This window comes from Gouania willdenowi, chromosome 24, assembly GCF_900634775.1.
Source record: "Gouania willdenowi chromosome 24, fGouWil2.1, whole genome shotgun sequence".
Lineage (NCBI taxonomy): Eukaryota > Metazoa > Chordata > Actinopteri > Blenniiformes > Gobiesocidae > Gouania > Gouania willdenowi.
The window spans coordinates 7,366,595-7,393,500 of record NC_041066.1 but is presented as its reverse complement, the minus strand read 5'-3'; the positions used below and the strand labels follow the sequence as shown (position 1 = coordinate 7,393,500).

The following is a 26,906-nucleotide window of genomic DNA, read 5'->3' as shown; positions in this document are numbered from 1 at the left end:
CCTGGCCCAGACCTGCTTAGCTTCCGAGATCTATCGAGATGATGCTCATGTATGACATACAGTACGTTTGATGATGAAGTTGATCCTATTTTACTTTGCACCTGCAAATAAACCCCTTTATAACACTACAGAGTACAGAGTATGTACACCTCTTTGTACATCCAACCTTGAAACACATACTCATTTGGCCTTAATTGACAACTTTAGGCTCCCACTACTGCGACGGACTGGCGCCCTGTCCAGGGTGTACCCCCACCCAGCGCCCAATGAGAGCCGGAGATTGGCACCGGCAGACCTCCGCGACCCTGTAAAAAAAAAAAAAAAACAGGAGCAAGTGGGTTTGAAAATGAATGGATGGAAGCTCCCACTATTATGAATACATACTTCCGACGGGCACTGTACTAGTACATAAAACACACAAAGGTTAAAGAATTTTTATGCAGTAGAGAATTATGGTATTCCAACTATTCTTGCAAAGCATGTGAAAACTTTGCAAAATGTACTTTGAGGCTCTGGCGTTGTGCCATTGTCACTACATTCTTTCTTTGTTGTGGGTCTCTGAAGGCTACAATGTCACACCCATGCTTATGGTCTGAAGCAGTCGGATGTTAATTGGGTAGTGCCAAGCCGTGGCATTATTCACGGCACGGTTAGCAGTGATTCATAGCCACAAGTATCAATGCCGTCAGCGGTGAGAAGACTGACTGAGTTTCTGCGTGAATGCTTGATGGTTTGTTTGCCAAAGCTCGCAGACCATTGGGCAATTTAGGAATCCTAACGTGCATAGATGTGAGTCACATCAACCACTGCTGTGTTTATGCTACGTGACTTTCTTTTCCATAACACCGTGCATGTGGTTATTCAGCTTTTTGCTAAGCACTTCTTTGTTTGAAAGGAAATCTTATCTGCCAAACTTGATACGTAAACAGTAATTTGATCAAGTTTAGCTGTAATGTGCCGGTTACGGTCACTGACAGGAAATCATTTTGTTGAAATGTGTGAGGATTCAAAATATTTTAAATTATTCTCTGAAGAAAAAGTTTGTTTTGCTGTCATATATATTGTATTCGCTCTTTGCATTTAACAGATGTGAGCAGTGGTCAGCGAGGTTCTATAACTTTTAGAAGACCATTGCCACTCATACAGTGCGACATGAGCACATTAAAGAGGGTATTTGGAAGCAACTTTCTCTCTTTGTTTCCTCGATAATAAGATAACATTGCAAGTCATTTCATGAGCTAATTGCAAAAGGAGGTATTTGTGCCTCACAATTGGTTCCACCTCCTTAACACTAAATCGTGGCCAATATTTTTCATTAGTTTTTGTCTACAACACTAAAATTTAATGCAAAAACACATACTACGTGATCCTGTATGTCTGTTGTGATCATTATTGACTAAAATTGCAACGTGAACAACATCAAAAACTGTACCCTGTGTACTGAACTACTGTGATCACAAATGCCTTTTTTTAAATAATGATATTATCCATTTTCTAACCCGCTTGCTCCTTTTTACAGGGCTGCGTGGTCTGCTGATGCCTATTTCCAGCTCTCATTGGACGTTAGGGCAATACACACAACCACTCACATTCACTCCTATGGGCAATTTAAAGACTCAAATCACTTTTTCCGGAGAAAACCAACGCAAGCATGGGAGCGTATGCTAATTCCACACAGAAAGGACCCAATTGTCCACCACATGGCTTGAACCTAGGAACTTCTTGCTGTGAGGCGGACGTGCTTACCACTACACAACCATGTGCCCATAATAATTTCAAAAAATCAAACAAAAAAAGACAATGTTGGGGATCATGGGGTCACAAAAATTTGATTTACCACAGTTTGTCTGTCTTTGTTGTTTTGGAGTCATTTTGTAATCTCATTTTGAAGTTGCACAAATTAGTTTGAAGGCCACCAGATGGCAATTGAGAAATATGAATCATCTGGATTTTCTTTAGTCTATATCCAAAATGTATACACGGACAGATATACAGTGCATATATTGAATGTTATAGCCTACATTGAAGGTTTTCCTGATACCTCACTCTCAGACCTGAGGATGTCCTAAAATGTACACCGTACTCCTGGTTTGAAGTGAACCTTTATAAGAAGATAGTGACACCAAACAAAAGTTTACAATGCAGCTGCTGGAATTATTGGACGTTTACAATTTCCTCAATTCCAACAGAAAAGTAGTTTGAAGTCACTTCGGCACAAGCCTGCCCAAGGAAGCAGGAGCTGTGGTCTGATCATCCAAGAAGTCGTGCAAAGACTTTGATTCGAACAAAGTGATTTGATTATAAATGAATGGTGGCTCTGCAGGAGCAGATGTGGTTTCACTGGTGTGCAGCGCCATAGCTTACATATCCCCTTCTGTCTCACATTAAATCATCTTTTTCTGTCAAACAACATGTGACCTGCACCGTGAGTCCCACCCTCGTAACCCTGCTTTCCAAGTCCCACAAAGACAAGAGGTAATGACACAAACATCCAAGTAATTATCGGTGGCTGTGCTACAAGTCAACTCTATGGCTAAAGAATCTTTCAAATAAAAACAGATGACAATTCTAGATTGGAGAAAACTGTTTATACTGTTACTTTGCTTCCTACTGAAAGTCAATATTTCAGCCATGACATTATGAGTCACTGCTTAATACTGAAAGAGGATGGGGTGGTGGTGTGGAGTTATGGCTGGGACCAGGGTGCAGACAAGGACAAACAAACTCACTTCAACACTGTTAGTGGTCATAATATTATGGCTAATTGATCTTTTCACCTTCATTTCTTTTCTAATTGAATTTTCATTCAATCCGAGATTGAAAGTCTGTAGTCGTCAATAGCTCATGTTAAAGGTCAAAAGACGAAGCTCGACAGGAGACGACTGCACATCATTACCTCTAAAGCTCAGAGTGGAGCGCACAACTCATCGGCAGATGATGAACTCTGAGATTTGGTCACCCTGCATGCAGGCCACCTTATAATCTTCATCTGCTGGGTCTTTATCCCTCAGAGATGAAAGGAGGTATGTGGGATCATTCTAGACTGGTCAAACTAATAAAGAGTCACCAGTCATTTAAAGCAGCTGGTGATGACCTGGAAAATGATTATCCATACATTAGGTTAAACAAACAACAACTTATAACTAGAAAACTAATATATAGAGCAGACGTTGCAACTGCAAATGGCGGGGGCTACAGCGGCCCTCATTCTAACGTTGTAAGGTCCTCAAAGGTCATGCTCAAAACATATTCAAAATTACCAATTTTTTTTTTTAAATTACAAGAAAAATGCACAACATGACACCAAAAACACCCACAAAAACAAACAAAATAATTCCAATACAAAATTACAGAAAAATAAACATAATGACAATCAAAATAAACTGAATGACTCTTGAACCTTTTGTTCGTTACTGCATTAATGCTCAGATTGGTCATCATCCTAAAAGCTGACATAAATGTTGAATGTGGCCCTTTGATCAATCACATATTTGCAGCCCTGCCCTGATAAAAGGTGCCCGTAATAAGGCATAACCACAAATGAAGGGTGTAAACAAGTCTTATTGGTAGAAATCAGATAAGGAAGACATGTTGTTTTATAGCTTACAAGTAAAAACAGAACCATTAGAAGAGAAACAAAAAAACACCATAAAAAAATAAGAGCATGCAAACACAAGGAAATTAAAGAAATACACATGAAATTCCATGATAAAAATCCAACTTCTAAGGAGCTGCCTTGTTGTTTTGCTCTAATATTCACTGGATACTGAATCTAGTCTTTCCAAGCTTCAATGTTCCATTAAGTGACACTGAACCACTTCTCCATAAGTCTGTAATAAGAGCTGAAATGTTGCCTGATCCCGTGACACACAACAGTCTGTACCTGTAAGGAAGGTCTCTGCACAGGATCCCATGGAACCTGGAGGCCATGAGCGGCTGCATGTTGTTCCTGCAGCCAGATGTTTCCAGGACATCCTGCACGTGCCATGGAAAAACCCATTAGTGTCCATGTCCAACTTAAAAATCAGCTTCCCTTTACCAGAGCACAGAAGAATGCGAGTGGCCCATTTTAAAAACCTGAATTAACAGACGTAGCAGAGAGTCAATGGAAAACATGAGATCAGGCATGGGAAAGTAGAGTCTGTAGGACTTTGGGAAAGGTTAATGTTGTGGAAAAGCAATATTCAAATATGTGCCTTTATTACAATATATTCCAATCCTATACACATGTTTCAGGTGACTCATTGCGTGTTTATCTTGTGCATTTATATACAGCAGAAACGATTCTATAGCTCAAATATGTTGTGAAAGAGACCACATTAGAGCCTAAAAGTGTTTAGTGCTGTCCCCTACTGATATGAAGGAGTTTTTGCTACTCGATGGCATTCTGTTGTGAAAGCAAAACTGCAGTAATAGTTTAAATTATGGATAGATATATAGGAAGTCACGCATTTATCCTCAAAACTACACAGACGAGTGGATCTTTTCAAAGTAATTCAAGAAGAAATTAAATAGTCAAGTAGGAATATTAACGTACAGGAGATGCGTTGACGTTTCATTCCCATTTTTGGTCATCAAATTTCAAACAAATAAATAAACACAATAACAATATAAATTTATATAAATTTATATAAATTTATATAGGCCTTTTTTTCAAGGAAACTGAAAGCGCTTTACAGAAATCATTATTTATTCACACCAGTCATATCGGTGTGAATAAAATAGTGTAGCCACAGCTACACTGGGGCATACTGACCACCACCAACATTCATGCACAATTCATACCCATTCATACTAGGCAATGTGGGAAAAGTGCCTTGCCCACTGACACAATGACAATGACTTGGATAGAGCGGGATTCAAACCCCCCAACCCCCCAGTTACTTGACGCCCCACTCTACCACACTGAGCCACAGGGATCTGAAAGTTGTACTTGTTTAAAAGTAATGCTGTCATCTCTCTCCTCCAAGTAACTGACTGCACCTTTAATGCGTAAATGTATCTTCAGCTTTAGAACTACTGTTCATTATATAGTTTTTTTCCTAACCTGTGAGATGATCTTACTCTGACTGAACTGCATTTGTCATCTCATCTACCGCCACAGACTTAGTTCTTTGATTGTATTTATTTTTTCAGCTGTAATGTCTGTAAAAATCTATTGCAATGATATTGTAATAACACAAAGTGACATGAGCAAATAAAGGCTGCATCATTTTGATGTAGAAAATCCAACGCATTTCATTTCTGTCTTCTTCTGTGTGCCACAGCGAAATATTTTATCTGGAAAGTGGAGTGGAAGAGCTGACGGACGAGCCCTCCTGTCACTTTCCCTAAAAAACAACTCCACCACTATGACCAAAAGAACCGATCGCATCCAAAGAGAGGCTGACTCACAAACACAGCATTCCTCACAGACAGTCATCAGCTGCACACTCTGAAACCTTTGGGCTAGGGTGAAAGTAACAGTTTCTGCTATCTTCATACATTTAACCTGAGTTTTATACCTTTTATTAGGCTGGTGTGACAGTAGCTCATGGACTCACATCTGGTTTGTACAGTAATTGCATTTTTATGACAGATGAAGCCACAGTAAATCATAACTGAAGTTTTAAACGGTCTTTTAAGTAATATGATTTTTACGAGCAAGGTCTCATAATTCCCAGAATCATCCTCAGTCCTTCTTCTAGAAACAACCAAGTTCTCACAAACAAGGTAAGTAATATCATCAGTTTTTTTAAGACAGCAAACAATTCTAGAAGATGATGTTTTCAGGAGAGCTCAGAGATCACAAACCTCCACCATGCGCTAAATCTCCTCTTTGCCAGATATTGGCAGTTATTTGGATCAATGATCCTAATCAAGGTACCGCGATCATTCACACTTTAAAGGCTTGGAAGAAATATCTTCCCCATTAATAATGATACAGCAGATCCAAATGCATGGGCACCCCCTGTTTTGTTTTGTTTTTTAATCGCAATGCAGACCTAATTCAGATGAAACTGTGTGGGGTAATTGAGAAACCAACCTGACTTAACTGAGTCAAATTTCATAAAGATCGGTCAAGTATGAATCTTGCCAATGATGAGATAAGGATTTTTTTATTATTATCCAGAAACAGTATATTGATCCAGATCCCCTCCAAAATTGTATGGCATTTTGCATGGCATAAAGTTTGGCTAAAAAAAATGTAAAAGAGTGAAATACTTTTGACGTAATCCCACAAACAAATAAACGCTGGTGAAAATACCGTAATTTCCGGGCTATAAAGCACACGGCTTTATTGGCCGCATTACAATAATTTAGCAATTTTCTAAGAAAAATCCACACAAATGCTGCAGCCAAACTTAGGCCGCACTCTATTGGCTGATGAGGGTGCCCTTCAGACAACTCGGCCAATCAGAACAGACAGGTGGGCGGGCTTCTGTACTCAAGTTAGGTTTCACGGAAGTGGCCGTGTTTCAACTGATAAGTTTCCTTTACTACATGAAGTCTCCTCCTCACTGCTACACGTCTACATATCAGTCCACGGGCGACCGTGGCTCAGGTGATCGTGGGTCGTCTTCTGATCGAGAGGTTGGGGGTTCGATCCCAGTACCTGACTATGTGTCGAAGTGTCCTTGGGCAAGACACTGAACCCTAAATTGCTCCCAGTGGTCGACTAGTGCCTTGCATGGCAGTCCTGTCCCACTGGTGTGTGAATGTGAGAGTGATTGGGTGAATGAGCTGATATTTAAAGCGACTTGAGACTGCTTCAGTGTGGTGATAAAGCGCTAAATAAAATCAAGTCTATTTACCATTTTACAGTTTTTTATGGTCACTTTTTACTGGAACCAGACTGATACACCGCTTCATCCGCTCTTCTTACCGTGATACATCCTGTATCCAGGCTGTCCTGATCTCCGCTCCGTCTGTCCGTCCTCCTTACGGAAGCGTCTCCAGAGCACCGATCAATCCTGAACAAACCTAACGCAATTATTTAACAACTTTATGCTGTTTATCTTTCTGTTTTAAACTGGTTTTACTGCATCCACACTGATGCTGCTGCAGCGGGCCCTCGCTCTCTCTCTCTCTGACAACATTTCTCTGCGTCGTTGCTATGATGAGACAGTGTGCATCATGACAAAATGAATGATCAGAATGATTCAGTGCCAGCAAGAAAGATTTAATGTTAACAATTTCATTGTTCCACCTGGTCTAATGTGACGGAGCTCAATTTTGTGGCAGCATAAAGCTTAAAAAAACATGAAAAATCCGCAGGGTTCAAAGCGTGAGAAAAAAGTAGAGGCTTATAGTCCGGAAATTACGGTATTTACCTCAAACATATTTGTGACAGAACAGCATATTTAGTCAGTAGCTAAATGATAGCACCAGTTTTTTTTTTTTTTTACAATTATTTAATACTATGATGATGTAATGATGGAGGTGATGTATCATCATCTAATTAACAATGAACTTAAAGTGTTTTTGAGATATTGTCATTTAGAGAAATTAGGAATGTCCATTAAATCAATGATAGTTCAGTGGTCCCCAACCAACAGGCCGCATACCAGTAGCTACTGGAATTTTATTTTGAAAAATTGCCACTTTTTTGCTTATTGGTCCGTCACTGCAGTTGGCAAGACTCAGTGCAGAAATGAGTGGCACAGACACCGCCAGAGTGTGCGTTAACTGAGCAAACTACACACACACACACAGAGCGACACACTGCGCACCTACCGCCCTGTTCCACTACAAATCCAGACCAAACCTGACCCCTGAACTAAAATTAGTTCAACTCCCCTGCTGTAAAAATGAGTCTTTGTTGCAGAGCTTGGTCTTACATCACAGCCAGACTTCTTCACCAAGAGGAAGCAGGTGGAGGATCCCTGTGTTACATCTGAACCCAATGTGATGTTAATTACTTTCTCACATCGGCTTCTGTTCAATGAATAATGAGCCTCTACCTGTATCTGCTACACACTCTGGGCTTTGCACGATAATCTACAGGAAAGCCATTGGCCAGCAGATTCAAGTCTCACTCAGCAGCACACCAGCCCGACCTCAGCTTTTCCATCCATGGCTCATTCCTGCTAATGAGGACAAGGGATCCCTCTGCTGCAGGAGGGAACCACTTTCACATGAGAAGTACCTCTGTTTTCAAGAGTCCGACTGAGAAACCCACAGAGTAAAAAAAAATAAATAAAAAAATCAGTCCTTCCTGCATAGAGTTCACCATAAATTGGCCCAGAAAAGGTTCCTCGCACGTGAGTGCTGCTGAGCCAAGTGTGAAAACTGTTCAAAAATCTATGGAAACTTCTGGAAGCAGCTCATCTTCATCCAAACATTTTGACGTTAAAATAACTTTCTCTCTATGCATCAATGACTTTGTAACAAGTTAACTTTTTAAGTCAAATCGAGCCTGTTTTTATATGCCGACATGTGGTGTGACAACAAAAATACCACAGACACAAGTAAAACGTGACAGTGGTCCCGTCATACTTTATTATTTTTAATTTAACACTAAGTCCAGGAAATGGTCAGATTCAAATAACATGAACAAATAATCTCAGCGTCGAGGCAATAACCTGACGTGCGTCTTCCAGAAATCCTGACGACTCACACAACAAAGGGCTGTGATTGGTCTGCCCCAAAACCTTGTCTCTGGTTATCTGATTTTCCGGTCCACACCGCCATTTTTCAACTTTTTGCAGAGCGTCGTGAGCAGTGACGTGCCGTGAGCACTAGGGTAGGGTAGGCAGGGCGTTCCAAATCGAGACCACCAATGTCAACACCAATGACAATTTCATATGTTTCTGCTGGCAAGTGTTAATTCAATTCAATTCAACTTTATTTGTATAGCGCAAATTACAACAAAGTCATCTCAATGCACTTATCAAAATATAAAATTCATAATAAGAAAGAAAAAACCCAACAAGATCCACATGAGCAAGTATTTAGCCATCTAACAAAATCAACATTGTAAAACACCATTAAAGAAACATTATTTAATATAGCCTCCATACTCTCCCAACAAGATATATCTCATGACACGGCAGCACATCCATTGTTTGTGTTGGAAACACAGAAACACGGAGAAAATGTAACAACAACTCGTCCAAAGGCAGCGTAGAGAGCTGCCTTTGGACGTAAATGGTTGTCATCTTGGGGAACTGACTGCGCATGCGCAAACACATAAATACCCGCTATGGGAACAGAGGCAGAGCAACAACGTGCCTTTGAGAAGGGGTGTGGCCTCCTCCTGCCTTACAGCGGAAATAGCGATGTTTAGCGATTTGGGATATGAAAAGCACAAAATGCTGACACTTTCAAACTTATAGGTATTGTAGGCTATAGGAAATTGAAAAATAAATAATTTATAATTATATTATAATTAAAACAAATAATCAAAATATCAATTCACCTAGATACATAGGTAAGGAAGTGCACTTGAAAGCAAAAGGTTTTGGGATCGAACTCACCATGGGCCACTTTTCTTATTTTGTCTTTTTTGGGATGTCTGAGCAGACCAACATTGTGATGGCCTGAGACGACGTCTCTGGCGGGTGCAGTAAGAAAATTTTTACAACTTTCTAGACATTTCAAAAAAGACAAAATTAGAAAGGGGGCCCATGGTGGGTTCGATCCCTTGACCTTATGCTTTCAAGCGCACTTCCTTATTTATTCAGCTACCGTAACCACATGATAACCCGGAGATCTCAGCATGTCGCATCTTCGGATAAAGCCAGCCGTTTACCAAATTAACAAACATTGACAAAATACAGCATTAAAATACACTGTGTTGCACTGTTGTGTTGGGAGTGTACTGTGAAGTGCAGCTCGTACACCTGCCATGACCGCGTGCTCAATCTCCGCCGCCGGGAGAGAACCAGCCATACATATCACCCAGGCAGGCATCGGTGAAGAGGCGTGTGGGAGCGGCTGTGTGTGTTTCTGCTTGTGTATTGGTTGAGGTTAGCATATGTGCGAAACATTTAGATTCAACATTTAGATTTAGATTTAACATATAGATTTAGACATAAACATTTAGATTTAATATTTAGATTTAACATTTAGATATGATATATAACATTTAGATTTAGATTTAAACATTTAGATTTAACATATATTATTTACATTTAGATTTAAACATTTAGATTTTGACTTAATATTTAGATTTTGATTTAACATTTATATATAGGATTTAGCATTTAGATATGATATATAACATTTAGATGAAATATTTAGACTTAGATTTAACATTCAGATATAACATAACATTTAGATTTAAAATTTAGATTTAGATTAAATATTTAGATATAGATTTAACATTTAGATATAACATACCATTTTGATTTAGATTTAAATATTTAGATTTAATGCTTTTTTTTAACCTCTATACATGTGTTAAATGTAGGAAAATGTGCTAAATATGAGAAAAGTGAAATAAATAATGAAAACGTGTTAGCTACAACTTTTATCCTAAATTTCTACACTTGACACCCCATAGAATAAATGTGTGTATAACAATGATTCTACAATGCGGCACGACTTCATATATTCATATAATAATAAAATTATACATTTCTCTCTCTGTTTTCCTAAAATGCTACATATCATGCTACATTGCTGGCCACAACACTGAGAACGTAGAAGCAAAGCTCTTTAAGCCTGTGTGTTTTTCTGTATGAGACACATTAAAGCTGGTATGCAGCAGAGAGCGGTGACCGAGTGGAAATAACAGGAGGAGCACAAAGACACAGCCAGTGTGGAGAACGGAGAATGCTGGTAAACCAGAGAATCTCCCAAAAAACAAAAAGAAAATCCCAGAAAAACACCGGATAAGGACAGAGGAGTTTCAAATGCTCATCCTTGTAAAAGAACAAACAAACATCAGCTGAGGTCTTTAAATGAGGCTGTTAACATGTTTTTTTTTTCTTCTCCATTTCCTGTTTTCTCTCACTGCTGTGGCCTGATCTACCATAGCTAGTATTTTAACAAACATAAACAAAGAAAATCAAATTATATAATTAACTAGGCAAGACCTGTATTCGCAAGGCGAATATGTATTTGGAAATTTATAATTGAAACTGCAAATTTTGTGGAAAATAAAAGTCTAGGAGGAGTTCCACGACAAAGGAGTAAAATAATAATAAGAACTCATTATCAATTTTCAATTGCCAAATACAATTATCGGAATGAACTTTATTGGCCGTGTAATGTATGTTATACACACGAGGAATTTGACTTGGTGAACTGGGCTCTCTCTGACAATGTAAACATTAAATAATAACAATCAACTAGAAAAATATAAACAATTATAAACAGTAGTTAGACTAATATGTGGAAAACTAAATAAAACAATATAACAAGATAATAAAAATAATAATAATAGGATAATAGTGCAGTGATGAGTAGTGCAGGTGAGCATTTAAATTAAATAGTATACGTTTATGTACATGAACATTATGTGATAAACACCTGCACAAATTATTTTAGATACATACTAGTGAACATTAAAGCACATATTGCAGCAAGCAGGGCTTCACTTGTTAAACACCAAGATTTTGGTATCAAAAGGTGTTTCCAGCACTCAGATGACAACTTTGTGCAAAGTTTTTGGTAAAAAATAAAGAAAACCACTTTCTTGGATTCAAATTATTGAATACATTGGAGAAAATACCAGGCCTTTTATTAACAGTAATGACGCTTTTGTGTAGTTATGTCGAGAGTCTCGTTGCACCTCCTGATTATTGGCTCTGTGAAGATCTCAAAGTGGTATGGTAGTACCGTTTAATCCAGCAGATGGTGCTAGAACGCAAAACACTGAAATCTTTGAGTGGTGAGGAGGAGTACTCACTACAGACAACTGTCATCTCTGCATCATTATAAATACATTTTGTTGAAAACAATCTTTACATTATGAAGGCTCCAAGCTCTTGTTCTCATGTTTACAAATCATAAATGAGCATCATTAATTGTCAGGGATTGAAAGTCCACTAGGTGGCGCTCATGGTCTGAACACTGTGGCACAACGACAGAAAGGGTGGCCACCGTTTTCCTCACCTCTGACGCAGGTAGGGATGTACAGTATATTGATAAGGATTTAGCGATTCCGATGCATTATTGATTCCTGCTTATCGATTTGTTTTTTTTTTTTTATTGATTATCTTATCGATTCCCAAATCGGCCGAAAAACAAGTAGTACATGAGTACAGAAAAGAATACAGCCTGGTTTGTTAAAATAAATATCAGGTTTATTAATATAAATCTTAATTATTCACCGCTGAGAATGAACAATACCTGAATGAGTCCTCAATAAACAAATAAACAATACTCAAATGACTAAAATGAGTCCACAAGTCAAGTGGCTATTGGCTTAGGATAATAAATTAACCTCATTTTTATCATTATCACACATTGTTATCAGTATATAAATCCCTTAACTGCCGAAACAGCACGCTGCTTTTATTGTGAAATATATAGGTACGCTACGACATCCTGTCACAGAATTAGCTTAACTGAATAGCAGCCTAAGTAACAACACTAACACTAACCACTACGAATTACTGCTCAAACATGAACCATCCTAACACTACGTTATAAGTGCATAAAGAAACATGCTTTTAACTGGACATGACGTATGCAGCAGAACTGACGTATTGAGTCAGGTGCGCTAACATGAACATACACATAGCGTGAGCACACAGGCTCTGGCTTTCATTCACATTAACTATTCAAACTACATCAACATGAGTAAACACCAACAATATGACAAACTGTGGGTAATCACACTTTAATTTACGCGAACATAACTTCAAGTTAAAGGTAGGGTAGGCGATTTTCGAAAGCTAGCATTTTGAATGTAGCCTCCCCGACAGCTCCGCCTTTACCCCCTCCCCTCTGTGCTCCGTCTCACTCACATGCATGTGCACAGCTGCTGCAGAAGAGGAGCTCAGCTCATCGCTTTTATTGTGTAGAAACATCGTTGTCTCATGTCTCATTCATCAGTGAGTAAACAATAAACTTTACCATTATAAAATGTGACCAAAAACTCTGTTTTAACTCTGTCAGTGGTGACGCGCTTTCAGTGTGAGCTTGTGCATGTGAGGGATCGAGAACGAGCAGGGAGACGTGATTGGTTAAAAAAAAAAAAAAAACGGTTCGTTTCTTTCTATTGGTCGAAGTTATTACAGATTTACAGCTGCTACAGTTGACGGATTTTCTTTGTTCCTTTTTCAGAGCACATACGATCTTAATTTCTGAAACGACATAAAAAGTATTTCAATCAAAAACTTAAAAATTGTATCTGGAGAAAATCACCTACCCTAGCTTTATGTTATCACTTCATCGCCGAAGCCCGCAAGTCAGCTCATCAACACCCATTCATATCACATTATACTGATCTGACGTGAGTAAACACACCTCTGGCGTTAACAGCGGTGAATAACATATTCCTCACACATCAGACATAGATAAAGGAGACCTCCATAAACAACAGTACTTATTTATCTTTAACTTTGGGGCCTTTTCTGCAGCATCGCATGTAGCAGCTCAGCTCAGCTCTGCTCTGCAGCAGCTTGTGTGTGTGTGATGTCATCGCAAATTTGCAACTGGGGTGCGTTTGTTCACAGTGATGGGAACAATCAATAGCAGAATCGTAAAGGGTTTTTGTTATCGATTTCAAAGAATTGTTTGACTAAGAACCGGTTCCCAAACGGTATCGGTTAACGATGTACATCCCTAGACGCCGGTAGTGACGTTAGGCAGTTGCATTTAGCGCCGTATGCAGTTTGCGGGAAACAGGGGGAGCTTTGACACTAATATATTACTGTTACTAATTTCATGTTGCAGATGTTTGTTCTACCTCAGGTGTGTAGTATAAGTTTTCAGTGAAATGGTCCCAAACTTACGAGATTTTAGGTTGGTTTTTCTCCTGCTGCGCAATTCTTCTTCACAATGTAAATGGTGAAGCGACACTGTGCCCAGCAGTTCATGTATGGTACTGCAGCAAAAATGAAGCAGTAAGCGCCCACCGGCCTCATTTGATCATGAATTTACAATATTAAACGACGCATATTTTTGTCGTCAAAATTATCAATTATGTTACTAATCATTTTTGCATTATTGTATACGTTATACACATTGTGATTGGCATGAATATCGAGACAGTTTATATATTTAATTTTAATTTTCCTCCCCTGGCAAGACTCTTGTGCACTTCTCTTGTGGATTTTCCTCTAAATCGCTTCCAGACAGGAAGCACAATCTCTGCCGTGTCTCATATGTAAACAGTGCAGCTGGCTGCCAGCTGTGGCTGCTCTGGTGCACAAGAGTCATGTATGTCCAAGTAGCTCCAACACACATCCTTGCGTTGTTTGTAGTAATCAATAAAATGACAGAGATAATGTTGAGTAGAGTATGAATTTATTTGTATGGATTGTATTTTAAAGTATAGAATTGTGCAAAAAGGGCTTTAAATGTGTGGAGTTTTAAACAGAGGTGTCATTAGGTCTATTTTATGGGGGCGCTGAAGCCTCCCAATAATATCCTCAAACCCCCCCCAAACAATTTGGTGTCGTGTTTATTTATTTTAAAAAGTGCCGAAAAATTTAATAAAAAGTGATCTAAAAAGTAATGTAACCTCTTATTTTTCATTATTATTAAATGATCAATATGTTTCGCTTCACTTACAAGGGTCGCAAGGGGTTCAATCATTTCTAACTTGAAGCTTATTTTTGTTTCAAGCAGGGGAAAAAAATGACAATAATAGTAATAATCGTGGCTTGATTTATTTATCAAAGTATCATTTTCTTGTCAATGACGACATGTTTGTCCATTCTAGTTCTCTTATAACTGCATCATATTGTAAAATAACTTCAAATCAAAGCTCTAATCATTGATAAGAGTGTGTGTGTGTGTGTGTGTGTGCCCCTGGTTTTAAATAAATAAAATGAATGTGCATATAATTGGCTTAGTAATAAATTAAACACATTTTATGTGTTTATTTTAAGCGACCTCACACGGGGTCACCTGAAATGTCTAGTAATTAATTTAAATTAAAAAAAAAACTGATAACAAATATTTTTAATTATTCCTTTTCAATTACTGTATTCCTTTTTTGCAGCATATACACAATCTGAGCTGGTGCTTCTTGAATGACGGCTGTGAACACTTTACTTCAGTGACTTGATTCACCATAAAGGCAAAGTTGCGAAAAAACAAAACAAATGAGAATGAGTTCTCCACCTGCCAAGGCCCATAAAGACAGTTTTTAGACAATGTCCACACATCTGTTTGCCAAACTACAGTGAAGCCGTCTCTGGGGTCGCCAGAAATGGGGTCATGGGAACTACTGCTTTAAGCTTCGATGGCTGTGGTTATGGGAGAAACACGAAAACGTGCCAGTCTCGTGTCTTCCAGCTGCTTTGTAATGAGTGTTTTTAATTGTGTGGGATGGAGAAAGAGCCTAAAGGCAGGGATGGCCTGCTATTTTAGCAATTTTAGCTTTAATGTCTCACATTGTTGACAGGAAATATCTCTGATTTTATCTGAACCAGGTTATAATTCCTGACCTTGTTTGGCCTGTGATTTTCACTATTGACAATATTTACATGTGGTTAACTGTGTTTCTGTTCTTTAACATGGACACACAAGGCTACTACCTTAACTACTAGGTTCCCAAAGTGGGGTACGGGTACCCCCAGGTATATACGCAAATTGTCATAGCGAATAGTGAAATTGGTACGTGAATAAAAATTTAAAAACATTAATTCATGTACCCAAGTTTGTACTTTATGTATGATTTATACGTCATGTAAAGTATGTAAGGCGCCCACAATATCCAAACAATAAGTGACATAGTCCCTGCAAGATTGTCTCTTTCAAATTTCATTAATTTTGAGACCAATTTGTATTTCATTTGTGGAAATTATGTTAAATAATTGCAGGAAAATTGACTTCTTTGAAAATTTTAAATTTAGAATGACTGCAGTCATGGGGAAGAAAGCATGGGAAAACTGTGATTCTCCAAATATTATGGAATATACATTGAATTTGTGTATTTAGATATCTGAGCTGATTTATCTACAACTGAATTATCTGGTAATCTGGACAACAATTTATGTTTTTTCTGTCTTTTTAAATTTCTGCTGCAGGCCGAATTTGATGGTCTAAAGAGCCAGATTTGTGCTGTAGGGCTACGTTGTATATGACATTACATTATTATGTTTTTAAGTGTGCAGGAGTAGGGGGTACATGGCTTCAGGTTCAATGTCTGAAGGGGTACAGGATGGTGAAAAGTTTGGGAACAACAGCCTAAGCTCACAGTATCTATGCCTTTAGAATGTAGAACACTACTGCCCTCTAGCGGCTGGTGAATTGACATTTTTATCAGAAATAATTTATTTATCTCGAGGGAAAACTGCTTTTTTTTTCTTTTTTTTTTTCAACAGATGCTCCAGAAATATTTCGAATGAGAAGAAGAAACACTAAAGCACAGAAAAGGAAAAAGAAGATGTAAATAATGAAATAAAAGACTGTTCATTAAATATGGATTAAACACAATTTATTTATTTTAATCATTATTGCCAACTACTGCACGGCTAACATACTTTAATGCTGAAATTTGGCCATTTGTATCTTGTTTGATACCAATAAATGCTGATGAATTCCTATTTACATATGAAAAAAATAATTACCAAAATAAGTGGAAATAGGATAGAATTCCTATGGATCTTTCTAAAGGTGATTAAAAATTCTAATTATTTTTTTTGTCTTATACTGTATAAAGTGAGTGTATGTTTTCTTTTGGCCTTTTTTAACCCTCTCCACTCTTCCTAACCCGACCCAGGCATGTCCCATTTGTCATTCTTTCTATTCAATTTTCCTCCTTCTGTGTGACTGATGACTGGTCTGTATGTAAGTCTGCCCTGGTTTCTGTAAAGTCAACCATCATCTGTCACACTTTACCTTCCCACAGCATTTCAAAGCTATTCAATGTCTGTAATTCTCTGAAATGCCACGTTTACCTGCCAGGTTGAAGTCACGCTTGGTGTCCCTGCCTCAGGGACTGTATAAATCAGAGGTGAACATAGTCCAGTTGTTAGAGCTGCTATCCTGCATATTTTAGTATCATTATTTTCTGACGATAAAGTTATTTAATGTTAAAGTAAGCTAAACTTATTACCATTATTAAATATCTAACATATAATTTATATTAAATTATTGTGTGTGTGTGTGTGTGTCCTCAAATCTGCCCAACAAAAGGCACTGGTCTGCACGAGTATAGTAATAAAATATCTATTTTAAAATTGTGTGTGTTCAAATCTTCAAATCTGCCTTGTAACATCACCAGTCCTCACAATCATAGTAATAAAATATTTAGTTGACTTTTGAGTGTTTTTCAGTCCTGAAGCGACATTCTGAATCCCCATCCCCATCAAGTGGCAGGAAAAAAAATTGCACCATTGCTGCCATCGTGGAAGTGGTGAATTGAATTTGCATTTTCATTAGTTTTCCCATTTCTAAATATAATGTACATAATATACAAATTTTGGAAATGCCAAAAAACACAGTGACTAGGAAAAAAAAAATGGCAATATAAAATTCAAAGGTTCATGAAATAAAACCAAGTAAACAAGTTTTAAAGGACCAGCAACCGATGACATTTGACCCTCCTGCTTCCCGAAGCAGCTCAGAGCTTTGTTTAAACATGGCTACAAACAACACGGTTGTTTGTAGTGATGCACTGAGAAAACAAGAGGCTGGAACAGAGAATGAGCAAACCCCACGCTCAGTGGGCACTTGTCTGGATATAAAGCAGTGGATAGAGCAGTGCTGTTCCAATCTACTCCCCCCCCTCGACATAATCGGTGTCCCCCGGCCGCCACAGGAGTGCGCATGTATTCAGGATTCAGCGAAGGCGGAGTAATGTTGTCAGAGACTTTTTATGCCATAATCCACGTTGTTAAACTTTTAGATGCTATTAATTCATTTATTTGACAGAGAGAATGCAATTCGACATGGATACAAAAGTTTGCAGCTGATGTGATGCACACAGAGTTTATAGCTAATGCTAGTTCACAACTCCTGTCCCTGGTTGGGCCTTTCTACACTATAGTGAAATAAAGTGAAAACAATAAAACGTACCCACCCACTGAACAAAGATTCTAAAAAATATACACACTAGGAGTGTGAGGATATCTTGATACGGCAAAATATCACAATATTTTTTTCGCACAATCGATTATCGATACGCTCGCGCTAAGTATCAAATTTTTTTTTTTTTTAAACCTTTTCTGCTTTTTCACTAACATGTGCAGGTAGGTCTTCACAGAAATATTGTCACTGTTTGTTGAAGGAATCAATATATTGTTTACTGGAATATTGCACTATAATGGCGTCACTGGTAAGAAAGACCCTATATTTTGTTTACAGAAAGCATTATTGGAGATACTTATTCGTTTACATTGGTATGTTGACACTTATTTACAGAAATGTTGCACTAAAATAGTGTCACTGTTCATAGGACACTTTTTTTCAATGTATTGTCTTTCAGAGATATAAAATAAAAAAAGTATTTTTTCAGACCAAGATGAACCTCTACCTCTAAGTGATGGAAAGGCCAAGGTCTGGAGAAAGAAAGGATCTGCTTATGATCCAAAACACACAAGCTCATCTGTGGAGCACGGTGGAGGTAATGTCATGGCTTAGGCTTTATTGATGATGGAACTCATGATGGTAGCAACAGACTTAATTCTGAAGTCTATAAAACCATTTTGTCTGGCAATTTACAGAAAAATGCATCCAAACTCATTGGAAGAAGCTTCATCATGCAACAAGACAGTGACCCAAAACACACTACCAACACAACAAAGGACTTCATCAGGGGAAAAAGTGGAAGGTCTCGGACTGGCCAGGACAATCATCGGACCTTAACTCAATAGAGCATTTTACCTCCTGAAGAGGAGAAACTGCCAAAAACAAACAAGAACTGAAAGAGGCTACAGTAAAGGCCTGGAAAAGCATTTCAAATGAAGAATGCAACAGTCTGGTGAAGTCAATGGGTCGCAGGCTTCATGCAATTATTGCAAGTAAGGGTTATGCCACCAAATATATGTTATTCACTTTAAGTTAATTTAATAAAGTCTGTTCCAATACTTTTGCTCACTTGAAAAGTGGGTGGGTTCAAACAAAAGGTGCTCTGTGCTGAGTTGTTTAACACATCTAGATGCAAATACCATGAAATAAAAGCTGGAATCTGAACTTTTGTCTCATATTCATGTTCTGATCTGAAACCCAAATGTCTTCAGTAGACAAAAAAAACAAAGGAGTTGACCTTCCAATACTTTTGGAGGGGACTGTATGTTACTAATCGTTTTTTGCATTACTGTTTATGTCACACACATTGTGGTTGGCGCGAATCTCAAGACGTTTGACATATTTAATTCTAGACATATGTGTGTGTGGAAGCAGGTCTATGAAGAAGCTGTAATGAGATGCAATGAGAGTGACTGGCAAATAAATGCTACTGACTGCTGTGAAGTAAGGGAGTTAACCCCCAAACCTGAGGACAGCTGTTAGTCTCCCTACCACAGTCTGGAGACTGGAACAGGAAGCGTTACTGCAGGGGGGCTCATGGCAGCACAATAACATATTTGCAGACAAAAACAATTAGTTTAAAAAAAAAAAGTTTTTTAAAGCAATTTGGTGACATTCAATTGAATGTCCAACAGCACACCTGACGATCTCTCACGGCACACAAGTGTGCCGTGGCCCAGTGGTTGAAAACCCCAGGTTTAATCCATTAGTACAAAAGACACAAGTGTTTAATATCATACATTTCAACAGCTTTATGTGTGTGCACTGCATAACTTGGAGATTAGTAAGGTAATGTGACTTGTTATAAAGGATATTTATCCTGTAAGAAGGATTTGTCTGTAAATAAAACTATGGTAGAAACGTGAAGGTGTTCACTGTGTGTAATAATATATATATATAAATAAAAAACAACCAATCCCTCTGTGTAAATATACCGTAACAGTAAATCTGGTGAAACTTGTTACATCTCTAAAAATCTGGGGAAAAAATGTGCAAAAAAAAAAGAAAAGAAAATTAACCAGTTTTTAAAATTGTGTTTTTTCCTTCTAGACCCCGATGAAGAAAAATACCTTACATTTCTATTTTAATTATTTTTTTTAATTTAAAACCAAATTTTGAGTATCCTTTTCTGAAGTGAAAATCCAGTAACATGCACTGACCCTCTGTCATCTCATAGATGTTGTTTCTAGAATGAGACGTGTCCATTCTTCATGAACCTAAAGAAATGAAAGAAGAAGAACTTATTGTGATTTCATAGCACATTCTCATCAGAAGTAATGGAGAAAAATATTCCTACACACACATAAAGGCCCGGTAATTAAGTTACACTATTATTTCTTATTAATAATAATAATAATAATAATAATAATAATAATAATAATAATGCACATGTAGTCACAAAAACAACAATTTATCTTAAACTAACATATATTATATACTGTTTTAAATACCCGACACACACTATAAGCATCCATTTACAGGTAAATTAAAGTACACAAAGTAAAAAGAAGAGCAAAAAAGCAGATTTTCGTCTCCCATGGCTCGTTTGGTGTCAAATTCCTCTATATTGTAGAAGAATGTCTCCTTACTTGCCTTGTTGCTCTATTTTCGCCCCGTAATTGAAGCTCTGATTTTTGGACTCCGTCACACGTGTGAGTAAAATCACCGTAATGTCACCAAATTAGCTCCAAAGAGAAACTTCTAAGCGTTCAAAAACTGTTAGAATTGTCCCGATAGAGAAATTATTATCGGAGTTACGGTAAAATAAAGTAATCACGGTGAGACGTTCAGAGTCCGTTGGAAATCTGCGGATTGTAATTAACTTTACGTGCCGAAATCTGACATGAAAGTGGACACGTGCGGGTAAAACCGTACGTGTGGTCACCCGACGTAAATATTGTATTTTATCAGTTTAGAGAGCCCATATCAATGCATACACGTAAAAACAAAAACAGACCGTGTATTTTTAAGCATTTTGTACGTGTGTACGTGAACATAGCGTCGTAGCCCTGGAAACGAGGAGGATGCGTTATTTAACGTCACCTGCTGACCTTCAGTTACTCTGTGAGCAGCCAGACACAGAGAGAGGAGTGCTGTGAGCTTTAAGCAGAGAAAACAGAGAGAAAGTTGAACAAAACCAGACAAAAGTCTTTACTAGAGACTTCTACAGGACAAGGACCAGAACCAGAACCAGGACCAGGACCAGACAGAGAAGAGACTTCAAACCTGTGAAGAAGTTTAGACCAGACGAGACCATGGACCCACGCATGGCGGAGGGTAAGTCATGTTTTAATGTTTATTTTAATCATCATTAGCACTAAACATGATGGATTCATTTACAATCGTCATGTTTGTGTCGGTATGTCTTTAAATCAGGTTTGGAGCCTGAAAAGTTCAGTTTACTGAGAGATTTAATGATAATTTTACTCTAAAATGAACGTTTGTGCTGCAGAAAGTTAAAATACTTAAGTCCTGGTTTAAGGATGATTTAAGTAAAAAACTGTACTTTATTTTATACTTTATAAATATTACAAAATTGATACTTTGACTACACTACATTTCCCATGAGCACCCGAAGTACTTGTTTGTTATTGTTTGATTTAGCAGCCAACGATGTTCAGTTAGACTGGGTGAAATGTTGTTAGCATTGATGCTGTTTGCATTATTTGTGGTTAAATATTTCATTGATTCATTCTAATAATGCTGGTGATGTTTCATCTGTTTGCACATGCTTTATTTTACACATTGATATGTTTCTTAATGTAGAGGAATTTCATCTTATTTCATTTTTTCCTATTATTTCATTATTACTTTATTCACACATTATGCATTTCAAAAAGCATTACAAGATTTAATAACACTTTGTCTCACAACTATACTGCACATACTCATCTGCTCAATAGTCCTTCTATGTGTAAATGACTGTGTGGAGGTTGGAGGAAACTACCATTAGGCTACAATACATCCAATAATAATAATAATAATTATTATTTATAAGCCTCTTTTGGACAAGTGTTGACTGTGTTGTGCATTTCACATTAATTAATAAATATATAAATTCTATAAAAGAAAGCAGTGCTGAACATCTTGAGTGAGATACAGCGATGACTACACAAATTGATTATTTATAAAGTGAAATAGTGCATAGTATAAAACCACAACAGTGCATAGCAGGGTTAGGGTCAATTATAATTGTAATTGCCATGAAATTTCTATTAAAAAAATTATCAATTATAATTTAACTAAAAACTGGGGAACTATGTTACATTTCTATGTACAGTTCTACACATATGTTAACAATTTTTAAAATATGTTCAAGGTTTGCCACATTTTACCATTTAAAAGAATCGAAATTGAGGGGTATTGGCATTGATTAAGGAAGATGACCAAGAAATAGGAAAGAAATTAGATGATAGATATTTGTTAGATCTTTCTTAGTGTGTCTTCTACGCTGTGGTCTGCTGGTGAGGAGGCAGCACAGATAGGGACAGGAAGAGACTCAATAAACTGATAAGGAGAGACAGCTCTGTCCTGGACCATCCACTGGACTCTATAGAGGAGGATTTTAAAGCCAAGCTGACATCCATCATGGATTCTGGTGAGGTGGGGAGAGGAGAGTTCTGACTGAGGTGGTGATGGATGTTCTGGATTTTTGAGGCGAGAAATGACAGAGGGAAAGACATCAAAAGAGAATGCAGTGTTAAACCCTGGTGAGGTGGAAAAACAAGGGAGAGGGAGTTGGGGGTGAGTGGAGAGCAGTTGCCAGTGCATCAGCAACCAATGTGCATATAAGAGCTGCTGTTGTGAACTATAGGGCCACCCTGGACCTGTAAGACCATGCAGCTAGGTGGACTCTGAGGGGTGCCACTCTGTTATGTGCATCTCCATTCCCCAATGGTGAAGCACAACTAGGTAATATTGAAAATAAAATGTATTTAGTGAAAGGGATCAGGATTTAAATGCTATTTCACAACGATCATTAGGAAAAATAAGAAAAGGCTTTAGTGTTTCTGTATGTGGAGTGAGACTGTAGAACAAATTAAATATACAACTAAAGGAATGTCCAAATACAGCATGTTTCAGTTCAAAAAGAGCTTCAAAGACTTGATGTTCACAATGTGATGAAGATGTTTTAAAATCACTGTATACTAACCTATTTCTTTATTCATTCAATTACTTATTTATTTCAGGATTTTTCCCTGGCGGGGCTGGACTTCCGGATTGGGTCCAGGGCTGGGCAGGACCTCTGGGTTGGGTCCCGGGCTGGGTCCCTGGTTGGGTCCCGGTCTTGGCAGGACCTCCGGTTTTGGTCTCGGACACGGCTGGACCCCCTCCTTTCGTCCCTGGCTGGGACGAATTTCCAGAAGAACCAGAAGAACCAGAAGAGCAGGTAGTACCAGGAGACCAGGAAGTACCAGATGACCGAAAAGCACCCGAAGACCCAGAAGCACCAGAAGACCCAGAAGCAGAAGAAGACCAGAAAGTACCAGAGGACCATGAGCAGGACCTTCCTGATGAAACTTTGTTTTCCTTCTACGAGGTGACTCCTGGCTGGGAGACCCCTGAGGACTTTGATTCCTCAGATTACAGTGACTTTGAGGATGAAGGTTAAGTATTCCACTTAGTCGCAGTGTCTCCAAGAAGAGGTGTTACTGTAGTGATTCTACAGTCAGGCACGTAGACAGTTCTGAGGAACCTTCGTTGTCCGACTCTGACTGTCAGTGTGAGCCTGGGACAAAGAGGCCGAGACGGGACGACAGCTCTGACTCATCTTAGAGTCATCTGTGCTTTTCCTTTTCCTGCTCCTCTCCATCTATGAGCAGAGTTCCCTGTTTGTATCCGGCTTCCACAGCTAGTCCTTGCGTCTGGCAGGATTAGCTCAGCCTTTGGTTACATTAACACCAACCAAGGCTGGTCTATGTGTGTCTATGTGTGTGTGTGTCCAGTGCGTCTTGTACCTGGGCTCTTTTGTAAATAGGTGTTTTAGGTAAGTTGGCCTTTGCGTCTTGCGGGGCGTCTGATGTCCCAGGCAGCGTCTGGTACCTGGACTTTTTAGATGGTAAGGATCTCATTTTTTGTTTCTTTATGACGGGCCACAGCTGGAGTGGTTGTCCTGTCACATGCATAAAATATTAGGTTTAGTTAAGTTAGAGTTAAGAATTAGAGATAACATTTTTAATCCATGCAAGTGAAGACAGGAGGAGACCTCAGCAGAGAACAGAGACCAAAGAACCAAAACAACGTAAGGAAAAACACTGAACAAACATTTCATGTTAAAATAGACGTCACTTTATACTAATGCCTGTAAAATGTTAATTGGACCAACGGTATCCACTGATGGAGGAAGAGGAGAAAGATGGAGGACAGGAGCACCAGCCCAGCATCCACAGCAGCCCACTGAAGAGTCCACCAAGCAGCCTGAGGAGGAGACATCAGCAGAGGACAGAAATAATTTTATTATTAACCAAAACAATCAATGTAAGTAAAGCCTCTCATTTACACAGAAAGACATTAAACTAATGTTTAATGTAAAAATAGACGTCACTTTATACTAATGCCTGTAAAATGTTAAATGGACCAACGGTATCCACTGATGGAGGAAGAGGAGAAAGATGGAGGACAGGAGCACCAGCCCAGCATCCACAGCAGCCCACTGAAGAGTCCACCAAGCAGCTTAAGGAGGAAACATCAGCAGAGGACAGAAATAATTTTATTATTAACCAAAACAATGTAAGCAAAGTTACTACACACGTTTAATGTAAAAAAAAGATGTTACGCTATACTAATGCCTGTAAAATGTCAGACAGGAGCACCAGCACCAGCATCCACAGCAGCCCACTGAAGAGTCCACATCAGCAGAATACAGAAAGACTTCTATTATTAACCAAAACAATCAATGTAAGTAACTTCTCTCATTTACACAGAAATAATCTGAACACAAGTTTAATGTAAAAATAAAGATTACTTTATACTAATGTCTAATATGAATTGTCTTGTTTGATTGCAGAGTTTTGCTCCAGAGGAGAATCACACAGTTCCAGATGTTCATCACCACAGCAGAGAATGAGACACCAGCACTGCAGTGTTTACATATGCAGAGTTTGTGTTTGTGTGTGGGGGGGCTTTTAAATACTATACTCTACGTTGTTGGACTTTTAAATGTTTTTAATCCATATGGATCCTTTTATTCTCTCCTACCTGTTGTTTAACTTAGTGATTTACAACTGACAGCAAGTCTATCTTCATGTTAAAGTGTATCTCCCATATTAAAGCATGTATCGAGTGTTGTATGATTTATCATGTAGAATATAATAAATAATAACACTGCTTAATTTGAGCAACTTGACTTTCTCATTCTTTAAATTACAGTGGGTGCTGAACATTTCAAGCTGCATTTTGGATTTATTTTGGCACGTCCATAATACAGCTTTCAAAACTTATGTTACAGGAATGAGAAATAATAATAATAAAAACAGTTAGATTGGTACATTTGTTTTCATTCCTAATTTGTGAACCAAAACTTGAGATGTTCTATATTTTTTTATTTATTCATTTTTTTTTTAGCTTAATATAATGTTCTAATATTAAAAGCAGAGTGATTTAACAGTATGATGCATACATTCTAACCTCAATTTTCTTTAAAAGAAATTACAACATTTTTTTAGCTTAACAGCGCTGCACGATTATGGCCAAAATGATGATTACAATTGATTTGATCAACGTTGTAATCACGATTATAATCACAATTATTGATCAAATTAGGAAAGAATTTGTGATTTTATTGCACTACTTCTAAACAAACAACAAGTGTACAGTTTACAATGCAAAATTAAACATTAAAATGGAATTATAATTCAAAAATAAAAATTATTTCAAAAATGTCAAATGATCGAAAGGTTAAATATATAAATACATTATTACAGAGTGCAGAGCCTGTATTTTAAATGTAAGTATTGCTGACGATCAGGTTAAATTAATGGTGGGAATCAAAATCATGATCACGATTAAAATTAGATTAATTATGCAGCTCTAGCTTAACTTGAGTCAATTTCTTTCAAGAAATTGCCAATGTATTATTATTATGACTATTATTATTATTACACCAGTGTTTTGTCTGGTTTCACGTTGATTAATTGATCATTTATGATCTAATGATTCCCAGTGCTCTCCCAGTAGGTCTGACGTGAACATCTGCACACATGTAATGGTTTACTAATGAATGCACACGAGACTGAACTAAAAATCTAATGGTTAGTGGTGTAATATGAGAACATATTTTCATGGATGTTTAAATTATGGATTAGAAGAAATGTACTTAATTCCAGATGTGCAGTGTTAACCTGGTGGCCCATTCAAACATGAACATGTTTTCATCTTTGAAATGAAACTGTGAGTTTACAGAAGGAACAATAAGGGTTTAAAAACAGATTTAAGCCATATTTTAAAACACTGACTGTACTTGTGCATTAGACGCTTTCATTAATCAAGTCAATACAGTGATTGTGGATCTCAAAAAAAAAATCATTTGACCTTATCAATCAGAACATTTCGATATCCATACTATACATACATATATACATACATCATTGTGCTTGGAAATTGCTTGTGGCGTCCCCCAGAGATAAGTATTGGGTCCAAAATTATTTATTATATTAATAAATTATTATTGTAAGGTTTAAGAAATATCAAAAGGGGTATTATCTCTGGATAACACCAATGTTTTTATATTCTAGTGATAATTTGCAAACATAAACATCCATGGTAAAGATGAAACAGTGGTTTGATGGGAACAAATTATCACAGAATTTAAGTTAAACTACATTAAAGTT

General features: G+C 37.7%; 1 long non-coding RNA gene across 1 annotated transcript; it reads left to right on the top strand.

The window, feature by feature from the left end:
• Nucleotides 1-21,161: 21,161 nt before the first annotated feature.
• LOC114457861 (uncharacterized) lies at nucleotides 21,162-25,199 on the top strand. The gene is made up of 4 exons (XR_003672963.1): nucleotides 21,162-21,354; nucleotides 23,268-24,807; nucleotides 24,881-24,975; nucleotides 25,085-25,199. It is a non-coding gene; the product is annotated as an uncharacterized LOC114457861 (long non-coding RNA).
• The last annotated feature ends 1,707 nt before the right edge of the window (nucleotides 25,200-26,906 follow it).